General features: G+C 43.6%; 1 long non-coding RNA gene and 2 other non-coding genes across 3 annotated transcripts; all 3 read right to left on the minus strand.

The window, feature by feature from the left end:
• Positions 1-68: 68 nt before the first annotated feature.
• TRNAS-AGA (transfer RNA serine (anticodon AGA)) lies at positions 69-150 on the minus strand. Its single transcript has one exon. It is a non-coding gene; the product is annotated as a tRNA-Ser (tRNA).
• A 5,132-nt stretch (positions 151-5,282) lies between these two features.
• On the minus strand, positions 5,283-6,490 carry LOC121020389 (uncharacterized). Its single transcript, XR_005786109.1, has 2 exons — positions 6,342-6,490; positions 5,283-5,868 (listed from the first exon to the last, which is right to left on the minus strand). It is a non-coding gene; the product is annotated as an uncharacterized LOC121020389 (long non-coding RNA).
• Positions 6,321-6,402, minus strand: TRNAS-AGA (transfer RNA serine (anticodon AGA)). Its single transcript has one exon. It is a non-coding gene; the product is annotated as a tRNA-Ser (tRNA).
• Positions 6,491-19,563: the final 13,073 nt, after the last annotated feature.

Below are 19,563 nucleotides of genomic sequence, written 5' to 3' on the forward strand. Positions count from 1 at the left end.
AAAAAAAAAAAAAAAAAAAAAAAAGGCTGGGGGTGTCCCGCTCGCCCGCCCGCGGGAAAAGGAGCCGCCGTAGTCGGCAGGATTCGAACCTGCGCGGGGAGACCCCAATGGATTTCTAGTCCATCGCCTTAACCACTCGGCCACGACTACACGACGCACGGCCGCTTTTTTCAAGTCGTAGACAGCGCGGCGCCCAAGCCCGGCTCGCGGGGCCCGGTGCACCGCTCGGCTGGCCCGGTGAGCGGAACGCGAACCCGCGGGGAGAATGGGGGGCTGGCCTGTAAAACGGTACAGATCAAGAGGGCCCGACCTCTCGTGCCGCCCGGGCGGTCGGGAGCGCGGGGAGGAGAGTCCTCACCGCGGGAGCGTCAGTGTTCCCAGCAGACCAGCGAGTCCGGCACGAGGCGGCGGTCGGAGCCTGGGCCCGCGCGGGGTCGCACCCGGGGTCTGCTTTCTCCGCGCTGGAACGGCCCCCACTGACCCCGCGGCCTTTGAACCCCTGCCCTTCCGGGGTCCCGGGAGTGGGAGACGCCGTGGCTTCCGTGAACCCTCACTCGGACCGAGGAAACGGGGCAGAAACAGCCGCTTTGCGTGGTCACCAAGGCCGCCGCAACGTTGTCGTTGCAGAACCATGGAAGCGGCACGTTGGCCAGGAAGGCAGGACGGTGACGCCGGCCCGATCTCAGGGCACCAGGTAGCCCGTAAAGAATTAGATCCTCGTCGTTCTACTTGGAAAATGCGTGTGAACCTTAGTACCCATAACAGCACGTACACATAGTCCCCATGTATAGAGAGTGAAACCCCAAATTAAGCAAGTACATTCAAAAAAAAAAAACAACAACAAAACAACAACAACAACAACAACAAACAAACCTCACGGGACACCCGCCAATCTAACAAGAGAGCAAAGATGTGCGGGGAAGTGAGGGTAGCTGTCTATTTCGATCACTTTTGTTTTCCTTAAATTTTTCATAGGAAGCATTGCTCTCTGCGTTATTTATATTACCGGAAAATATGAAAATGGAAAGCCAGGTTTAAAGCAATATGCCACTGCGTACCCTTACGTTAAAAAGCCTGTGTGTGTCCGAACACACACACACAGCAGAAACAGCAACAACTACAACTAGACATGTGTCAACAAAACACCGAATGCTAACTTCCCTGTGTGTGTTGGAATCGTAGCTAGCCTCATTTTCTGCTTTCAGCTTTTCTCTCGCTTTCAAATTTTCAGGCCAAGTATATGCATTTCTTTGTACTTGGATGTAAAGGGTCCCCGCACGTCCTCTCAAACGATAGGATGATTCTATATCACTTGTCATGTGTTTGAAGGAACAGGGAGAGGTGTGGCATGGAAATTGATCTGGTGGAAATAAGGCAAGGATCTACGGGCTACGTATTTCATCTTCTAGAAAATGACTTCCGATTGGTAACTCCATTGAACCCTCAGAACAGTCCCACGAAGTGCCAACACCCACGTGTACAAATAGAAAAATGTGCAGGTAAGAGACGTTCATGAATCCACAGGGCTACTGAATGTTGGAATGAAAGCATCCAGTCTTCGTGTTTCCTTGGGGAGAAACACGAGAAATGACCCCCTTGAGAACTGAAAAGCAATAATCACTTTTCGGGTCTCGTGGATAAACCCCATTTGGTCGTGGCATATCATGCTTTTTAAAAACTACTTAATTTGGGGTGCCTGGGTGGCTCAGTCGGTTGAGCATCTGACCCAGAGACATGGGATTGAGTCCCATGTGGAACCTGCTGGAGAGTCTCTCTCCTTCTGTCCCTTTCCCACACCCACGCGCTCTCTCTCTTTCAAAAAAGGTAAAAATATTACTTAATTGAATTTGCTAAAATTTGTTAAGGATATCTGCAACTCTTTTCATGGGGAATATTGGTCTGTGATATTTTTTCTCAACTGTCATTTGGTTTTGATATCAGGGTAACGTTGACCTCATAAAACGAACAGGAAAAGTGCTCCCTCCTCTTCTAACTTTTGGAAAAGTTTATGTGGACATGGTGTCCTTCCTTCTTTAAAGGTTTGGTACGGTGCACCAGTAAAGCTCCTTATTGGCCTGGATTTTCCTTTGTGAGGTTTTTAATGACAAATTCCATGTTAAATAGATTGATGGCAACTTAGATTAGTTGTTCTTGAGTGAGCCGTAGTTTGATCCATTTGACCTAATTTATCACATTAATTGACATAATATTATTCATAACATTATTTTATTGTCTGCAGAATCTGGTTCCCTCTTTCTTTCCTGGTATTGGTAATATGTGACTTCTTTCCAGATCAGTCTGGTAGAGATTTGTCAATATTATTCAACTTGTCAAATAACCCGATTTTGGGGTTCACTGATTTTCTCTGTTCTTCTGTTTTGTTTAGTTGAATTTTGCTTTTCTCTTTAATATTTCTTTCTGCTTATTTTGCATTTAATTTGCTCTTCTTTTTTTTCTAGTTTTTTTTTTTAAATTAAGTTTTAAATTTTAATTCCAGTATCGCTAATCCACAGTGTTATATTAGTTTCAGGTTCACTTTTTCTAGCTTCTTGGGGTGGACTATAATTCACTGATTTAAGAACTTTTATAATATAAGCATCTCTTGCTATAAATTGCTCTCTATACAAAGCTTCAGCTGTAGATGTTTTATGTTTTGTTTTTACTTTCTTTAAGAAAATTTTTTTAAGCTTTGTTTTTGAGAGACAGACAGAGTGTGAGCAGGGGAGGAGCAGAGAGAGAGGGAGACACAGAACCTGAAGCAGGCCCCAGGCCCTGAGCCCGACACGGGGCTCGAACCCACGAATCGTGAGGTCATGACCTGAGCTGAAGTCGGACGCTTACCCGACTGAACCACCCAGGTGCCCCTTGTTTTTATTTTCTTAATAAAAAACTTAAATTTCCCTTGTGATATGTTATTTGACCTGTGGGTTATTTCGATGTATTGTCTTTAATTTCCGTTACTGATTTCTGGTTTAATTCTGTCATGATCAGAGAACATATTTTCCATGATTTCACATCCTCTTAAACTTACCAAGATTTGTCTTATAGCCCATAATACAATTTGCCTTGGTGAGTAGTCAATGTTTCTTGAATATAGTATATTCTGTTGTTGGATAGAAGGTTCGATAAATGTTAATTAGGTCAAGTTCATTGATAATGTTGTTCAAATCTGGCATGTTCTGGCTGACTTTCCTGACCGTTGTGTTCTACCAATTACTGAAAGAAAGTGTTAAAATCTTTAACTGTATTTGAGGAATTTTTCTCTTTCTCTTTGCAGTTTCTCGGATTTTGCTACATGTATTTGGAAACTGTTATTAATTGTATACAGATGTAGGGGTGTTGTGTCCTGAAGTACTTACCCCTTTACCATCATGAAATGTCCCTCTTGATCTGTTTTCCAGCAGTAAGGTGGGTGCTTTTTTTCTCATCCGTTTTTCTTCTCCCAGGTATCCGCGTTAGTCACCGTCTGAAGTCGCTTGCTGTCTGAAGAACACTGTGTTGTATACCGTATTCTGTTTTCCAGTTTAAGGTGGACGAGTATGTCTGGTCTCAGGTGTTCCACAATGCTGCAGATCACAAGTCCCTCTGGCGCTGGCCGCTTCCAGCCCACCGATCTGACTTTAAATCTTGGCGGGGTATTCGCCCATTCCTTTGTGTGGTTGCTTAATCATCTTTTTCTTCCGTGACCCTCTTCTTGAATACAGACATTTCGACGACTAAATGTATTCCTGGTCAACACGTGAGGGTTAACGCTTAGTGCAAGTCCATGAAAAAATAAGGGTGGTCAGTGTTCAATGGCAGAAGCGGACCCCCCCCCCCCCACCTAAGGATGGTTATGTAAATTTCATATACAGGTATCGATACGTAGAGATAGACAGGTACATGTGTACACATGTAGATTTGTAGAAGCCGGTTGAATAGTCCACATAAATGTTGAAGTGCTGAAGCTCAGACCCCCCAGGGCAGTTTGACCCAGACGGGAAGACAGATAAAAAGTGGGTAAGATTAGAACAAGCTGGAACCCACAAGCATGAACTGGATCCCACCGGACGGCCTGAAATCTGTGTCCGCTTTGGTTGCCTCAGAACTTGGTGGTGCAGATGTCCCGCAGAAGCCAGGGCCCTTCATTTAGGGCTAAACGCACACATGTGATCCGGGAAAGAGGGAGGCTGAAGGAGGGTGCAGGGGAAGGGAGGGTGGGGGGCAGTGGCAGACCCAGCTCTGCCTCCTGAGGAGGTAAGTCAGCAGATGAGTTAGAATGAGCAACAAGATGGCTGCTACTTGACCTCTTCCTCCAAATCTCTCGCAAGAATGTCTCCTGGGGACCATCCAATCAGAAACACATAGAAAAGGGAATTCTGGGGAATGTAGTTCAACCTGGCCAAGTTGACACAGATAATGAAGATAATGGGGGCGCTGGATGGCTCAATAAGTTGAGTGGCTGACTCTTCATTTTGGTTCAGGTCATGATCCTGGGGTCATCTGATGGAGCCCCTCATGGGGCTCCGAGCTGAGTGTGGAGCCTGCTTGGGATTCTTTCCTACTCTCCCTCTGCCCCTCTCCCCTACTCTCACTCTTTCTCTAAGATAACTATAAGAAGACAATGTTTTAGTATTTACATATATAATAACCAAGAGCACACTGTCTTAATTAGTATGGATTTATAAGTAATTACATATGTCTTGAATATATATATACATATATATATATGGTATCAGTCTTCCAACTTTGCTATCTTCTTCAATAGCTTCTTGTTTTTTAAGTTGTTCTGCATTTCCAAATGTGTTTTTAAAGCAGTGAGTTAATTTCCATACAATACATAGAGATTGATTGGATTTTATTGAACCTATTGATCAATTTGGAAATAGTTGTCATCTTGATAAAATTGAGTCTTTCCGGGGCACCTGGGTGGCTCCCAAGGCTGAGCATCCGGCTTGATTTCAGCCTGATCTCACGGTTCATGGGTTCGAGCTCCACGATGGGATTCTCTCTCTCCCTCTCTCTTTGGCCCCTACCCTGCTTGCACACATGCTCTCTCTCAAAATGAATAAACAAACATTTTTTTTTAAATTGAGTGTTTCGAAACATAGTATTTCCCTAATGTTATGTCTAATGCTCAAATTGTGCTTGGGTTTTTATTTAAAGGAGCATATTGTTAAATTAATTGTTCTATTGCTTTCTTTTTCTTCCTTCAACTTTTTATTTTGATCTAATTTCTAATTTATGGAGAAGTTGCAAGATAGTACAAAGAATTTTCATAAATCCTTCACCTATATTCGCTGTTAATTTATGATATGTGTTTTTTAATAGCTAGATATATAGAAATGTTTACACATACATAATTTTTTTCTAGTGTGCTTCAGACAAGATGTCCCCTTACCACTAAATACTTCAGTGTGTATTTCCTAAAACCAGGGACGTTCTCTTTCCTAAGCACAGAACAGTTATGAAATCTGGATTAACACTCTTATTTGATCTAGAGACCTTGTTACTGTTTTGCCAATTGTGCGAATCCTTTATTTCAAGAAAAACAGATGACATTCATTTGTCCTGCCTCCTTAGTCCTTTCGTCTGGAAGAGCGCCCCCATCTTTGTGTTTCATCTCATTGACCTTCAAAGCCTAACTTGGGCAGGTATTTTGTAGAACGCCTCCTCACCCTTGAGTTTGATGCTTTCCCGAAAGTTAAATTCAGGTTGTGCGCTTTTAGCCGAGCACCACGCAGATGAGGTCGAGTCCACCGAAGTAGGTCTCTGGGCGGCACAGGATGCTGCCTGTCCCCATCGTCCCCGCTGTCGGGTTACCGTTCTCCTTCTGTACTACTCATCGTGACGCATGCAGCTCGCTTCTTTTGCATCCGATCCGGTTGCCTAGAAAACAGTGAGGCGCAGGAAGACGGACGAGAACTGAGTGGAGCAAGCAGGTGGTCGGGGGCCCGGGACCGGCGGGAAGGCCCCGCCGCCAGGGGGCGCCCGCGGCCCGGAGACCGCCAGCCCGGGCCGGGGCGCACGGGGGGCGCGCGTGGCGTCCTCCGGCGGGAGCGCCGCAAACCGCGCACGGCCCGGGGTCCCTCCGCGCTGGGTCTGCGGGGCACCCGGGCCTTGTGCCCCCGCCACCGGGCGCGCCACCCGCAGGAGGAAACCCAGGCGGCGTCGCCGCAGAGAAAAGCTTGCTCGGTGGGTTTTGCGGGGTTTTGCCTGTGAAGACCATGTTTTAAAAAAACCGCCGCACGACGGGAGTCCGGAGGCAGCGAGAGGGACGGAGCGGGGCCCTGGTCACCAGGGCCGCCCCGCAGTGCCCGCGGGGGCGCAGAAAAACACGCCGTAGTCGGCAGGACTCGAACCTGCGCGGGGACACCCCAACGGATTTCTAGCCCGTCGCCTTAACCGCTCGGCCACGACTACCCGCGGGCGGGAGCGCACGGCCCCGCTTCCGTGGGCCGCGGCGGCGACGCGCACGATCCCTCGGGAGCTCCGCGGACACGCTGCGGCCGACCCCCGGGACCCGGAGCGGCGGTGCCACCAGCGGTCGCGGGTGAGTCCGGGCTTCCAGGACTTCCGGGCTTCCACGCGGGCTCCAGGCGGGTTCCCGGTGAGTTCTAGGCGGGCACCAGGCGGGGGGCCGCTTCCTTGGCTTTGTGCCCCGGGCGGAGGGCGCTCAGAGTTCTGCATCCCCTCGCCGGCAGGTTGCTAAGCCTCTTGTTTCCCACTCGGCTCTGACGTTGGGCCGAGGCCCGGGCTCTTCCTCTCCAGGTTTAACCAACGCCCCGCAGCGTCTGTATTTCCTCTTAGGTTTACATGTTAGTTTCTCTGGCCGCGTTTTCCCAACTCTTGAAGCGGATTTGGTCTATCCTGCTTAGAAGGGCTTAATCTCATTTTTAAACAGGGAGGACAAGGAGGGGAGGGAGGAGGGCATGGGTGGGGAGGAGGAGGGGGTTCGAGCCGAAGACAGAAGGGGCTTCGGCGCCACTAAACCGCCCGCAGGACTGAAGTATGCGTGGAGGCGGCTAAAGCCATATGTGGCCATAGACTGCGGCCATTACCATGGTGACCGAAGAAGACAAGGGGACTCTTGGAGACACCCAGACCTTCTGCAACACCTCCATTGAGGAGATGCCCCTCGGTGTTCCCGACCTTATGTGAGAGGGGCTGTCCTGCTCCCCGCAGCAGCCAGGGGTCTGTGCGTGGCGGGAAGGGGGGTTGAGGAGCAGCAGGGGAGGGGAGGGGAGGGAGACAGGGATGAGTATCTTGCTATTCTGTGCCTTTTTTTCTTTGAATAAATGTCCCTTTTTTGAGGCAAAACTAAATAGACAAGAGGAGGAGGGGGGGAGAGAGGTGACGGGAAGAGGGAAGGGGGTGGGAGGGAGATGAAGGAGGTTCCTCTCCCAACATAAAATCAGTTCTAGGAAACCCCCCAGTTTAATGGAGGGGAGACTGCTCTGAGGGGAGTATTAAGGCGGGTTTGGGGTAAAGGAGCCCGACTCCGTATTTAACTGAGCGGTCTATTGGCTGAACTGCCTTTCCCATCAAACTGAGTATCAGTCGCTGCGTAGTCACTGTTTACAAATCGGGTCAACTTATAACGTGACTAAGTGCAAATTTAAAGCAAAATGGAAGTTGTGATATAGATGTTGCCGTAATGTGTCACATTATGACGCTTTTATTTGGTCCACACGTTTTTAACAAACCTGTGACGTTCTAAGTAAATTCCTGTGGAACTGTAGTTCGAGGGAAGTCAAATACCTGCGAAAAACCAGACACGTTTCATGCTTTCAAAACAGACAAAACAAATGTGTGGTGTTAGGAATCAGACAGGTGATGGTCGAAGGTACCCTGTGGCTGCGAAAGTCCACGAGGAGGACCTGCCCGGGGTGCCGAGAATGGGGTTTCTCATTCTGGGGTCCCGGGTACACAGGTGCGTTCCCCTTGTGAAACTTCCTTGAGCTGTGTCGTTACAGTTCACGTCTTTTTCCTCATCACTACTACATTGTGTTGTGTGTCCCTAAAGATTTCCTTCAAAAACAAAACCTCTGAAGCTGTTGTAAGCGAAAGGGGATTAATGAAGAATACAGACCCCTAGGAAAGTTTGGGATGGGGGGGGTGGAGGGAGGTGCCAGCTCTAATCCAACCCCGCGGAGATGGGCTCCCAGAGAGCCTGCGTTGTCTCTGCAGTCGAGAAAGCAGAAAATCCAGACGCTGCCCCTGGAATGGTTGGTTTCAGACGTCTGTTGCCTGAACCGCGGGGCAGAAATCTGGAGGCTTCTGCAACACCAGTGTACTTTCCAGGGCAGTGGTTCTCAAAATTTGGCACGAGAGCCTTTTGTCATGGCAGAGAGCAAGTCAGCCAGTGACTTGTGCCCCGGTCTCAGAGAGGAGAGGTCGGTGCCATTGCAAGAAAACTTAAATGCTACTCGGGTCCCCTAGAAGCAGTTTGGGAGGTGGTTCAGAGTATTGGGCTCTGGGTGGCAGGAGATGTAAAAAAACAAAACTCGGGGGTTAACTTGGCCCTGTGATCAGTGCGTATCAGATAGACAGAAACAGAATCTGAGAAAACACAACAGTCAGAAAGTAGTTTACATTTCTTTTTTTAAAAGAATGTTTACTTAATTTTGAGAGAGACAAAGAGAGTGCGAGGGGCAGAGGGGCAGAGAGAGGGGGAGACACAGAATCCGAAGCAGGCTCCGGGCTCTGAGCTGGCAGCACAGGGCCCGAGATGGGGCTCGAACCCACGAGCCATGAGATCGTGACCTGAGCTGAAGTCAAGAGTCGGGCCCTTAGCCGACGGAGCCCCCCACGCGCCCAGGATTTGTACTTTTAACCTTCTAGCCTCTGTCGTAAGGGAAGGTTCAGAAAGTGGAACTAGATGCTTATGCCAACCTGCTGTACCCTGTATAGACGTTAAAGCTGAAATGTTCTGCCTTCCCAGAGAATTAAAAATAATGCACCTGTATCACCCTGAGGGGAAGCCTACTGACACCTCGAAAGACGCCCTCACTGTTAGTGACCAGTTTTTCAGCCGTTGCCCCAGGAGATTACCCAGATTCCCCCCATCTGAGTTACTGCCTATAGCCTTTTTTCTTACTGATTTTAAGGAGTTCTTTACATATTCTAGACATAAATGTTTTGCCAAATGTGTGTGTGACAAATATCTCCTCCCGCCCTGTGCCTTTTCACACCATTAATGTTGTCTTTGGATGTGCTGAAGTTCTTAAGTTGAAAGAAGTCCAATTTATCTTTTTTAAATGGGCATTGCTTTTTGTGCTTATTAAACAGAAATCTTCGTTAATTCAAAGTTCGTGAAGACAGTCTCCTGTTTTCCTCGATAACATTTATTGTTTTAGCTCACATAGTTAGGTCTTGAATACATCTTGAATTAGTTTAGGGGATAGTTTACAGAGGAGGTCAATGTCCACATTGTTCTCCTTTGTATGTTGAGTTGACTCAGAACTGCTTTTTGAAAAATCCATCACTTGCCCCATTGAATTGCAGTGACACTTTGTTACATGTGTGTGGTTTTGTGTAGGCATATCTATTTTGTTGTATTGATCTTTGTATCTGTCCTTATGCCAGTAACACACTTTTTTTTAAATATTTTTTTTAACGTTTATTTATTTTTGAGACAGAGCGTGAACGGGGGAGGGTCAGAGAGAGGGAGACACAGAATCGGAAACAGGCTCCAGGCTCTGAGCACTCAGCACAGAGCCTGACGCGGGGCTCGAACTCACGGAGGGCGAGATCATGACCTGAGCCGAAGTCGGACGCCCGACCCACTGAGCCACCCAGGCGCCCCAGTAACACACTTTCTTAATCAGTATAGCTTTAGAATAAGTCTTGTTATGTGGTAGTAAAAATCCTCCAGATTTGTTCTTATGCAAGACTTCCTTGACTATGCCAAGTCCTTTCCACTGGCAGTTACACTTTGATTTAAAAAAAATTTTTAATGTTTATTTTTGAGAGAGAGAGACGGAGGGGCAGAGAGAGAGCGAGACACAAAATCCAAAATCCAAAGCAGGCTCCAGGCTCTGAGCCGTCAGCACAGAGCCCGATGCGGGACTTGAACTCACGAACCGTGAGATCACGACCTGAGCCGAAGTTGGACGCTTAACCGACTGATCCACCCAGGAGCCACTGAAATTGCATTTTAGAGATGGTCAATTCTACCAAAAGTCCTGTTTGAATATTTTATTTCAAATACATTGAGTCTGTGTCTTTCAATCTATGAATATGGTATATCCTTTCATTTAGACAATTTTTAAAATTCTCTGCACAGTGATTCGGAGCTATTAATGTAGCACTGTTGTACTTTTTAATGACATTTATTACGGTATTTGTTATTAGGTTATTCATAGTTTTCTTGCTATTGTAAGTGACATTTTAAAAAGTTGTCTTGGGGCGCCTGGGTGGTGCAGTCGGTTAAGCGTCCGACTTCAGCCAGGTCGCGATCTCACGGTCTGTGAGTTCGAGCCCTGTGTCCGGCTCTGGGCTGATGGCTCAGAGCCTGGAGCCTGTTTCTGATTCTGTGTCTCCCTCTCTGTCTGCCCCTCCCCTGTCCATGCTCTGTCTCTCTCTGTCCCAAAAATAAATAAACGTTGAAAAAATACATAAAAAGGTTGTCTTTTTTTTTTTTTTTTTTGCCAGTGTGTATGAAGATGACATATATTTATTTGGATGTTGGGTTTTGTATGCAGTAAATTTGCTATTTTTACTTATTAATTCTAATAATTTGTAGATTTGGGGAGTTTTCCAAGCACCTAATTGTGTCATCTGCAAATGATGACAGTCATATTTCTTCATTTCCAATCTCAATGTCTTTAATTCTTTGTTATGCCTTAACTTATTTTATGAGCTAAGATCCCAGTACAACTTTGAAAGCAGTGGTGGGAGTGACCATACTTGTCTTGGTCCCAGTATCTGGGAGAAAGTGTTAAATTCTTACCATAATCAGGATGTTAGATGTCGGATTTTGTATATATGCATCATGGGATTAAGAAATCTCCTTTCCATTCCTAGACTGGTGAAAGTTTTTAGTGAGGGGTGTGGAATTTTGTCAAATGCTATGATCATTTGATTTTTTTCTCTTACTCTTTGTGATACATTTCAAGTGATTGATGTTTACATTAAACAAATTTCATATTACTAAGACAAACATTACCTCTTTACTTTAACTCATTGGATCACTGGTATTACTGGATCTGATTGCTATTATTTGATGTAGGAGTTTTACATCTAGAATGTTCAACACATAGATTGACCTGGAATTTCCTCTCTAGTAATATCCTTGTCAGGTGTTAGTATGAAGATTATTCAGGCCTCATCAAGAGAGTTACGAATGTTTTTACTTTTTCTGTTTGCTGAGAGAGTTTATGTATGGTATTATTCCTTCCTTAATGGTTTAAGTTTTCAACAGTGAAGCCATTTTTGCATACTGTTTGCGTTGTCAAAAGGTGTTATAAGCTGAATTGTGTTCCCTCCCAGATGCATTTTTTTAAACTTTTTAAATTTATTTCTGAGAGACAGAGAGGGAGAGATATAGCATGAATGGGGGAGGGACACACACGCAGAGAGAGAGACACAAAACTTGAAGCAGGCTCCAGGTTCTGAGCTGTCAGCACGGAGCCCGACATGGGGCTTGAACCCGTGAACTGTGAGATCATGACCTGAGCCGAAGTCAGACAGATGCTCAACCGACTGAGCCACCCAGGCGCCCTTTCCCTCCCAGAATCAGATGCTGAAGACCTAACCGCCACCCCCACCCCAGTGCCCCACCTCAGAATGTGGCTGCGCTTGGAGATAGAGACTTTAAAAAGGAAATTAAGTTAAAATGAGGCTGTTAGGATGGGCGCTAATTCAATCTGACCGGTACCCTTATAGGAAGAAATTTGCACACCAAGAGACCCCAGAGATGAGCACTCACAGAAGAAAGGCCATATAAGGACACAGCTATCTTCACATTAGAGAAAATGGCTCTCTGCAAGCCAGAGAGACAGGTCCCTGGATAAACCAAGACTGCACCTTGATCTTGGACTTCTAGCCTCAAGAAATGTGAGAAAATCAATTTCTGTTGTTTAAGCCCCTGATTCTATGGTATTTTGTAATGGCGGCCATAGCAAGCTAACACAGAGGGTAATTATGACTTTAATTTCTCTCGTAGACTTCAGACTGTTTGAACTTTTAATTTCTTTTTGTGTCTGCTTTGGTAAGTCACGTTTATAAAGGAACCTGTGATTTGTCCTCTATTGTCAGATTCCTTCGCCACGAACTGTTCATTTTATCTTTTCACTCTGATCTTGATATCAGTAAGATCTTTAATGTCGTCCCCCTTTTATACTTTTTCCTCCTTAAAAATAGTCTGGATTTGGGGCGCCTGGGTGGCTCAGTCGGTTGGGCGTCCGACTTTGGCTCAGGTCACGATCTCACGATTCGTGGGTTTGAGCCCCGCGTCGGGCTCTGTGCTGACAGCTCAGAGCCTTGGAGCCCGCTTTGGATTCTGTGTCTCCCTCTCTCTTTCTGCCCCTCCCCTGCCCACACCCTGTCTCTCTCCCTCTCAAAAATAAATAAACATTAAAAAATTTTTAAAAAAATAGTCTTGAGGGGCGCCTGGGTGGCGCAGTCGGTTAAGCGTCCGACTTCAGCCAGGTCACGATCTCGCGGTCCGCGAGTTCGAGCCCCGCGTCAGGCTCTGGGCTGATGGCTCAGAGCCTGGAGCCTGTTTCCCATTCTGTGTCTCCCTCTCTCTCTGTTCCTCCCCCATTCATGCTCTGCCTCTCTCTGTCCCAAAAATAAAATAAACGTTGAAAAAAAAAATTTAAAAAAATAGTCTTGATTTGAGGTAACAATTTCACTATGTGAAAAGCAAATTTTTGTTCTATTAATTTCCTCTATTCTTTTTCAGCGGGTATCACACTTACTATTGTCTTTTCCTTGAGACTTTTAAAGATTTAATTTACTGGCTTGTTAAAACTCGATTCTTGAGATGAAAGCTTAGATCATTACCTTTCCACTTTTCTTCTCTGTTAATGTGTAGATTTGGAGCTAACGATTAGACCTCAAGTGCTGTTGTAGCTTCTTGTCACAAGACGTTATAGATCCGGTTTTCATTATCATGCAGTGAAAAATCGTTTACAGTTTTTTAAACTTATTTGACCCACAGGGTTATTTTGTAAGTTCAATTCCGTTACTTGATTTTGTAACATTTGAGGATTTTCCACTTGTTGATGTTCTTGACATTGGTTTTGATTTCATTTTACAGTGCCGGACCTGTTCCGCTTGATCTCTGTCTCCTGAAACTCGTTGAGACTCGCGTGATGCTTCGCCTGTAGTGATTTTGTTCAGTGTCTCCTGTGTCCCCCAAAAGCTCAGGTGTTCTGCAGTTGGGTATCGTATTAATCCAGTTGCCTAAAATTTCCTCACTAAATTTTACTTAATTTTCCATACTAAATTTGTCTCTAAGTCCCATTTGTTATTTCTACAGAGGTGTTGAAATATCAACTATGATTATGGATTTTTGTGTGTCTTCATTTAGCTCTGTCCATCTTTTGTGTTCTATACTTTGAAGCTGTTATTATACCCGTACAAATATAGTGTTGTAATATTTTCTTACTAAATTGACCCTGGAGGTTATGAAACAGCCTCATTATTTTTAGTAATGCTTCTTTCTTAAAGGCTACAAATTCAAATTATTATCGTTAAAGTGGTTCGGGTCAGTTTTCGTTGTTGTTATTTATTCTGTGTCTTCCATTTTTTTACTTCAATTCTTTTTTAAAAAGCCATATGTTTAAATTGTGTGCCTTATAAAAAGCATATCGTTTTGGGTAAATTTTTTTCCCATTATGATGATCTGTCTTATAATTGAAATATTTAGTCTACCAGCATTAAAGATAAGTAGCTATTTAGTTTTGCTTCCAGTTCTGTCAACTTTGCCAGTTTGTTCTTTGTCCTCCCATTCCTGCTCCCTTGCCCCTTTTTAAATCGATAAGTATTTATATTATTCACCTTCTTCTGGATGAATACAGGATTTTAGTATAGATATCTTGCTCATCTTTTATTAGATTTACTGCTAGGCAGGTGACATTTTTGATGCTTATTGAAATTGGAACTTTTGTTTTGAGAGAGCATGAGCAGGGCAGGGACAGAGAGAGAATCCCAACCAGGCTTCATGCTCAGTGTGGAGCCCTACGTGGGGCTTGATCTCACGACCATGAAATCATGACCTGGGCCGAAGTCAAGAGTTGGGTGCTTAACCGACTGAGTCACCCAGCACCTCACCCTTTATCAGGTCTTGTCATGCATATCTGCTAATGAGGCATTCTCCCTGCTTTCCTTTGAGTGAAACCATCCTTATTTTGCCTTAATTTTTTTCATTTTCTCAATTTAGGTATAACTTACGTACTGTAAAGACCACAAATCTTAAAATTATATAGCTTGATCAGCTTTCGCATGTACATATACCTGTATGACAATCACCACGATCAAGATACAGAACGTTTTCAGCAGTATAGAAGGCTCTCGTTAGTCTCATCCCTGTCCGCGTGTACCCTCCCTCCAAGGACAAGCACTCCATCGTCATCTATCAATTTTGCTGTTTTTGTACTTCATATAAGTGGAGATGGACACTCTTCTAGGTGTTTTTTTGAGTGACATCGTATCTGTGAGGCTTGGCCACGTTGCTGTGTTTATCAGTAATTATTCCTTATAATGGCTGTATACTATTCCACATTTCCATTCTGCCACTGACAGTACATTTAGGTGGTTTAGACTTTGACTATCACAAATGACGTTGCTACGAACATGCATGTACACGCTATTTGTGTTGGTTATATGGTCAAGTAGGATAATATCTGGGTCACAAGAATATTATGTGTAACTTTTGTAGGCATGGTGAAACATTTTTTCCAGGTGGTTACACGAATTTATACTCCTACTAGCAACGTGAAAATGCTCTTACCACTAGTTTTTATGCTTAGAATTTTAAATTTTAGACATTCTCATGGGTGTATAGTGCTATCTAATTTGGGTTTCGATTTGCATTCCTCTGATGAGTCATGATGTTGAGTGCCTTTTTATATGCTTATTGACCCTTTTGAATATTTAAAAAAATTTTTTTAACATTTATTTATTTTTGAGAGGAGAAAGAGCATGAGCAGGGGAGGAGAGAGAAAGAGGGAGACACAGAATCTGAAAGAGGCTCCAAGCTCTGAGCTGTCAGCACAGAGCCCGACGCAGGGCTCGAACTCACAGACCGTGAGATCATGACCTGAGCCAAAGTCGGATGCTTAACCGACTGAACCACCCAGGCGCCCCCCCATTTTGAATATTTTTAACAAAATGTCTGCCAAGCCTGTTGCCCATTTACTTTTTGTAATGTTTACTCATTTTTGAGAGACAGAGAGAGACAGAGCACAAGCAGGGGAGAGGCAGAGAGAGAGGGAGGCATGGAATCCAAAGCAGGCTCCATGCTCTGAGCTTTCAGCACAGAGGCCCAACACGGGGCTCAAACTCACAAACTGCAGGATCATGACCTGAGTTGAAGTTGGACGCTTAACCAACTGAGCCACCCAGGCGCCCCTGTTGCCCACTTTCAAGTTGAGTTGTCTACTCTTATTTATTCGTAGAGGTTCTTCATATATGAAGAAATATATATATATATATATATATATGGAAATTAGTCATTTGATGGATGGATGGATAATATACATACAGATCCCAGATACCTCCTCCCATTTCAAGGCTTTGTTTTTGCTTTTTTCATGGGTGTCTTCTGCAACCAATACATCCTTAATTTGAAGTGTCCAACTCTTCAACTTCTTATTTTATGACTCAGTTGGCCCCATTTGAGAAATCTTTCTCTAGCCCAAGTCCATGAAGATATTCTGCTCTGTTTTCTTCTAGAAACTGGGTTGTTTTTTCTTTCACATGAAGGTTTATCACGAAATAGTTTTGTTTGTAATGCATTTATAATGCAAAGTAGGAAGTCAAGATTCATTTAATTCTCTCAAGATGTTGTATCATTATGGAAAAGACCACCCTCGCTTGACTAAATTTACCTAGGACCTATTTTGTGAGTTGGCAGCATAATTGTTCTAGCTTAGTTTATCTTCTTCAATATTGACTTGACTTTGCAAGTTCCTTTGCACTAGAGCCCGTTTCTACAAAAATACTTTCTGAGATTTGGATTTGGATTTCATTGAATCTGCTGAGTAATTTAAGATGATTTGACATCCTAACACTCTTGAGTCATCCCATATGCAAAAGAGATCACTTGTTTAGGTCTTCTTTAATGTAGCCCAGTAATGTCTTGTAGTTTCTGATGGAGTCTTCTTGCACAGTTTTGTCAGACTTATTCCTAGGTAATGTTTGTAATGCTATTGAAATGGAATTTAGAAAATTCTATATTTCACTTGTTTATTGCTAGAATATATTCACACGTTTGACATTTTGCACATTGACCACAAAGGCAATAACCTCCTGAATAGTAACGAATAGTAAGTAACTAAATTCATTTAACTAATTCCAGTAATTTTGAGATTCTTCTCAGTTTCGTACATTCATAACAATGAAAGGTTTCATTTCCCTGAAATTAATATCAATATTAATAATTGATTAATAATAATAATTATTAATATCAATTATTCTTGTCTTGTTTTTTTAAAAAAATTTTTTTAATGTTTATTTATTTTTGAGAAAGAGACAGAATGCAAGTGGATTGGAGCAGAGAGAGAGGAAGGCAGACTCCAAGATCCAAGCTGTCAGCACAGAGCCTAACATGGGGCTTGAACTCACAAGCTGTGAGATCATGACCTGAGCTGAAGTCGGACGCTCAACCAACTGAGCCACCCAGGGACTCCTATTGTCTTCTTGTTTTATTGCACTAGATTTTACTTCCAGAACCATGTTGAGTAAAAGAAATAATATAGACATCTTGGTCATGTTCCCAGACTGGGTTCAGTGTAGGTATTATTTTATTGTTTTAGGTAGACTAAAGAAATTCCCCTCTATTCAGCATTTTTCGGGTTTTTACCATGAATTGATGTTGAATTTTATCAAATGTTTTTTCTGTGTTTAATAAGATGATCATTGGTTCTTACATTTATTTTATCGATGCGGTAAATTACATTTTAAAAATGTTAAGCCAATCTTGAATTTCTAGAATAAAGTCCATTTGATCCTGATGTTTCAGCTTTTTCAAAAAAGATGCTTGATTTGATTTGCTTTTATCTTAGTTAACAGTTTTGAGCTTCGCTTCTGTTTATAAGAGATACTGGCCTGTAATAATGCTGTTCTCATAATGTCTTTCAGGCCTGGATCACAGTTATGTTGGTCTCATAATGAGTTGAAAGATGTTTTTTTTTTTTTCTGTAAGATTTCAGTAGGATTGATTTCATCTCTCTTTGCATAGAAAAATTACAAATGAATCTATCTACTCCTGGAAGTTTATATGAGTGACTTTTTAAATTGTAGATTCAATCTCTTTATTAAAAAAAATTTTTTTTTTGTTCATGTTTATTTACTTTTGAGAGAGAGAGAGACAGAGCATGAGCAGGGGAGGGGCAGAGAGAGAGGGAGACACAGAATCCGAAGCGGGCTCCAGGCTCTAAGCTGTCCGTACAGAGCCCCACTCGGGGCTCAAACTCACAGACCATGAGATCGTGACCTGAGCCGAAGTCAGACGCTCAACTGACTGAGCGACCCAGGCACCCCAGACACGGTGAGTAAATTATGGATTCAATCTCTTTAATAGGAATAGGACAATTCAGTTTCCTATTGCTTTTTGTGTCAGTTGTGGTAAATTGTGTTTTTCCAGGAATGTATCCATTTCATTGAACACGTCTCATGTATTGACATAAAGATGTTTATAATGCCTCTTTCTTGTTTTCAAAATATATTTAGGATATATATGAATATCATCTATTTCATTCCTACTGCTGGTATTTTGTGTGTTTATCTTATCGTCTTTTTGATTAGTCTTGTTCAGGGTGTATCTATTTTATCATTCTTTTCAAAGAGCCAGCTTTTTCACTTTGTTGATTTTCTCTGATGTATGTCTGTTTTCCATTGATTGATTTTTGCACTTATTTTTATAGAGCCTTCTACTTTGTGCATTTAAATTCCCAACTTTTTATGGCTTGCTGAGCCATAAAATTAAAAAGTTAAATCACTTATTTTCAACCTTTGTCTTGTTCTAATACCTGCAGTCAAAAATAAAAATTTGGGGGGGCGGGGGAGGGCCTGGGTGGCTCTGTCATTTAAGTGTTGGACTTCGGCTCGGGTCATGGTCTTGCAGTTCGTGAGTTCGAGCCCCGCGTCGGGCTCTGCGCTGACAGCTCGGAGCCTGAAGCCTGCTTCAGATTCTGTGTCTCCCCCTCTCTCTGCTCCTCCCCTGTTCGTGCTGTGTGTGTGTGTGTGTGTGTGTGTGTGTCTCAAAAATAATAGACATTAAAAAATATGTAAAAATAAAATTAAAAAAATAAAAATTTCCCTCTAAAAATGGCTCTAGCTACATCAGACAAATAAGAATATAATGCATTTCATTATTACTCAGCTCAAAAAAATTTTAATTCCATTTTGTTATCTTCTTTGACCCATGGATGACATAGATGTGTATTGCTTTCTGTTCAAACATTCAGAGTTTTCTGGTAGTCCTTCTGAAGTACATAACATTGAACCTTTGTTACAGTTGGTCTATGTTAGTGTTTCTTTAAGCTAAAGACATAGCCGTTACTCCTTTTGTGTGGTTCTTATGACTAGGGTTTGTCACTTACTGCTAAGGGGAAATGCTTGTGAAGTCTCAAATAACAGTACTGTTAACCAAGTTCCCTCCAACTGGGAGAGGCGTGAACTTTAACCTCTGTGTCCCCCAGAAGTATATGCCCGCTGAATCTCTAGAGAACATTATTGGCCTTCCAGCTGCTCTTTCCGACAGAGTTTTGGAACATCTTCCTGTGTGTGTGTGCAGTTGAGGGATTTGTCAATGACATAAGAAGAATACATAGAAATTCGAACTCCTTCTCCGTGGTTCCCTCACCACCAGAACTTTGTCCCTCGGGTTCTAGGTCTCCCCGGCCCAGCGCATCTACATCTTTGCACTTGACATCTATTCCAAAATGCTGGAAAATAGCACGTGTCCTCACGGGGATGCCCTTGTGCACCTCGGGTCCTGTTTCCCTTCTTCCACGGTTCGGAGCCCTTCAAGCCCCGCCCGCGTTGATTGCTCTCAGTGCCTTCGTAGTTCTTATCATGACGAATCATATTTCCTGCATAAAAAAGGAATAGTTTGTCTCTGAAGAAGAGAGACAAATGAGATTCAATGGTAGGTGAAAAGCAGGGGGCAGCCTCCTGCGCCCTAGAGTCGCTTCAGAAATAAGCTAGTGGCCGACAGAGCCGCACGGTAATACTATCTTTTAAACTTGACTATCAAAACTTCATGACAGAATGTTAACAATTAACTTTAAAGTAATATTTCAGATTTAGGCTTTTATCTTGGAAGGGTGGCCCTTCTTTTAAAAAACGATGCTGTTGGGGGGGGTGGGGGATGCCTGGGTGGCTCAGTCCTTTAAGCCTCCGCCTCTT

This window comes from Herpailurus yagouaroundi, unplaced genomic scaffold (genome assembly GCF_014898765.1).
Source record: "Herpailurus yagouaroundi ecotype Mexico unplaced genomic scaffold, PumYag 250, whole genome shotgun sequence".
NCBI lineage: Eukaryota > Metazoa > Chordata > Mammalia > Carnivora > Felidae > Herpailurus > Herpailurus yagouaroundi.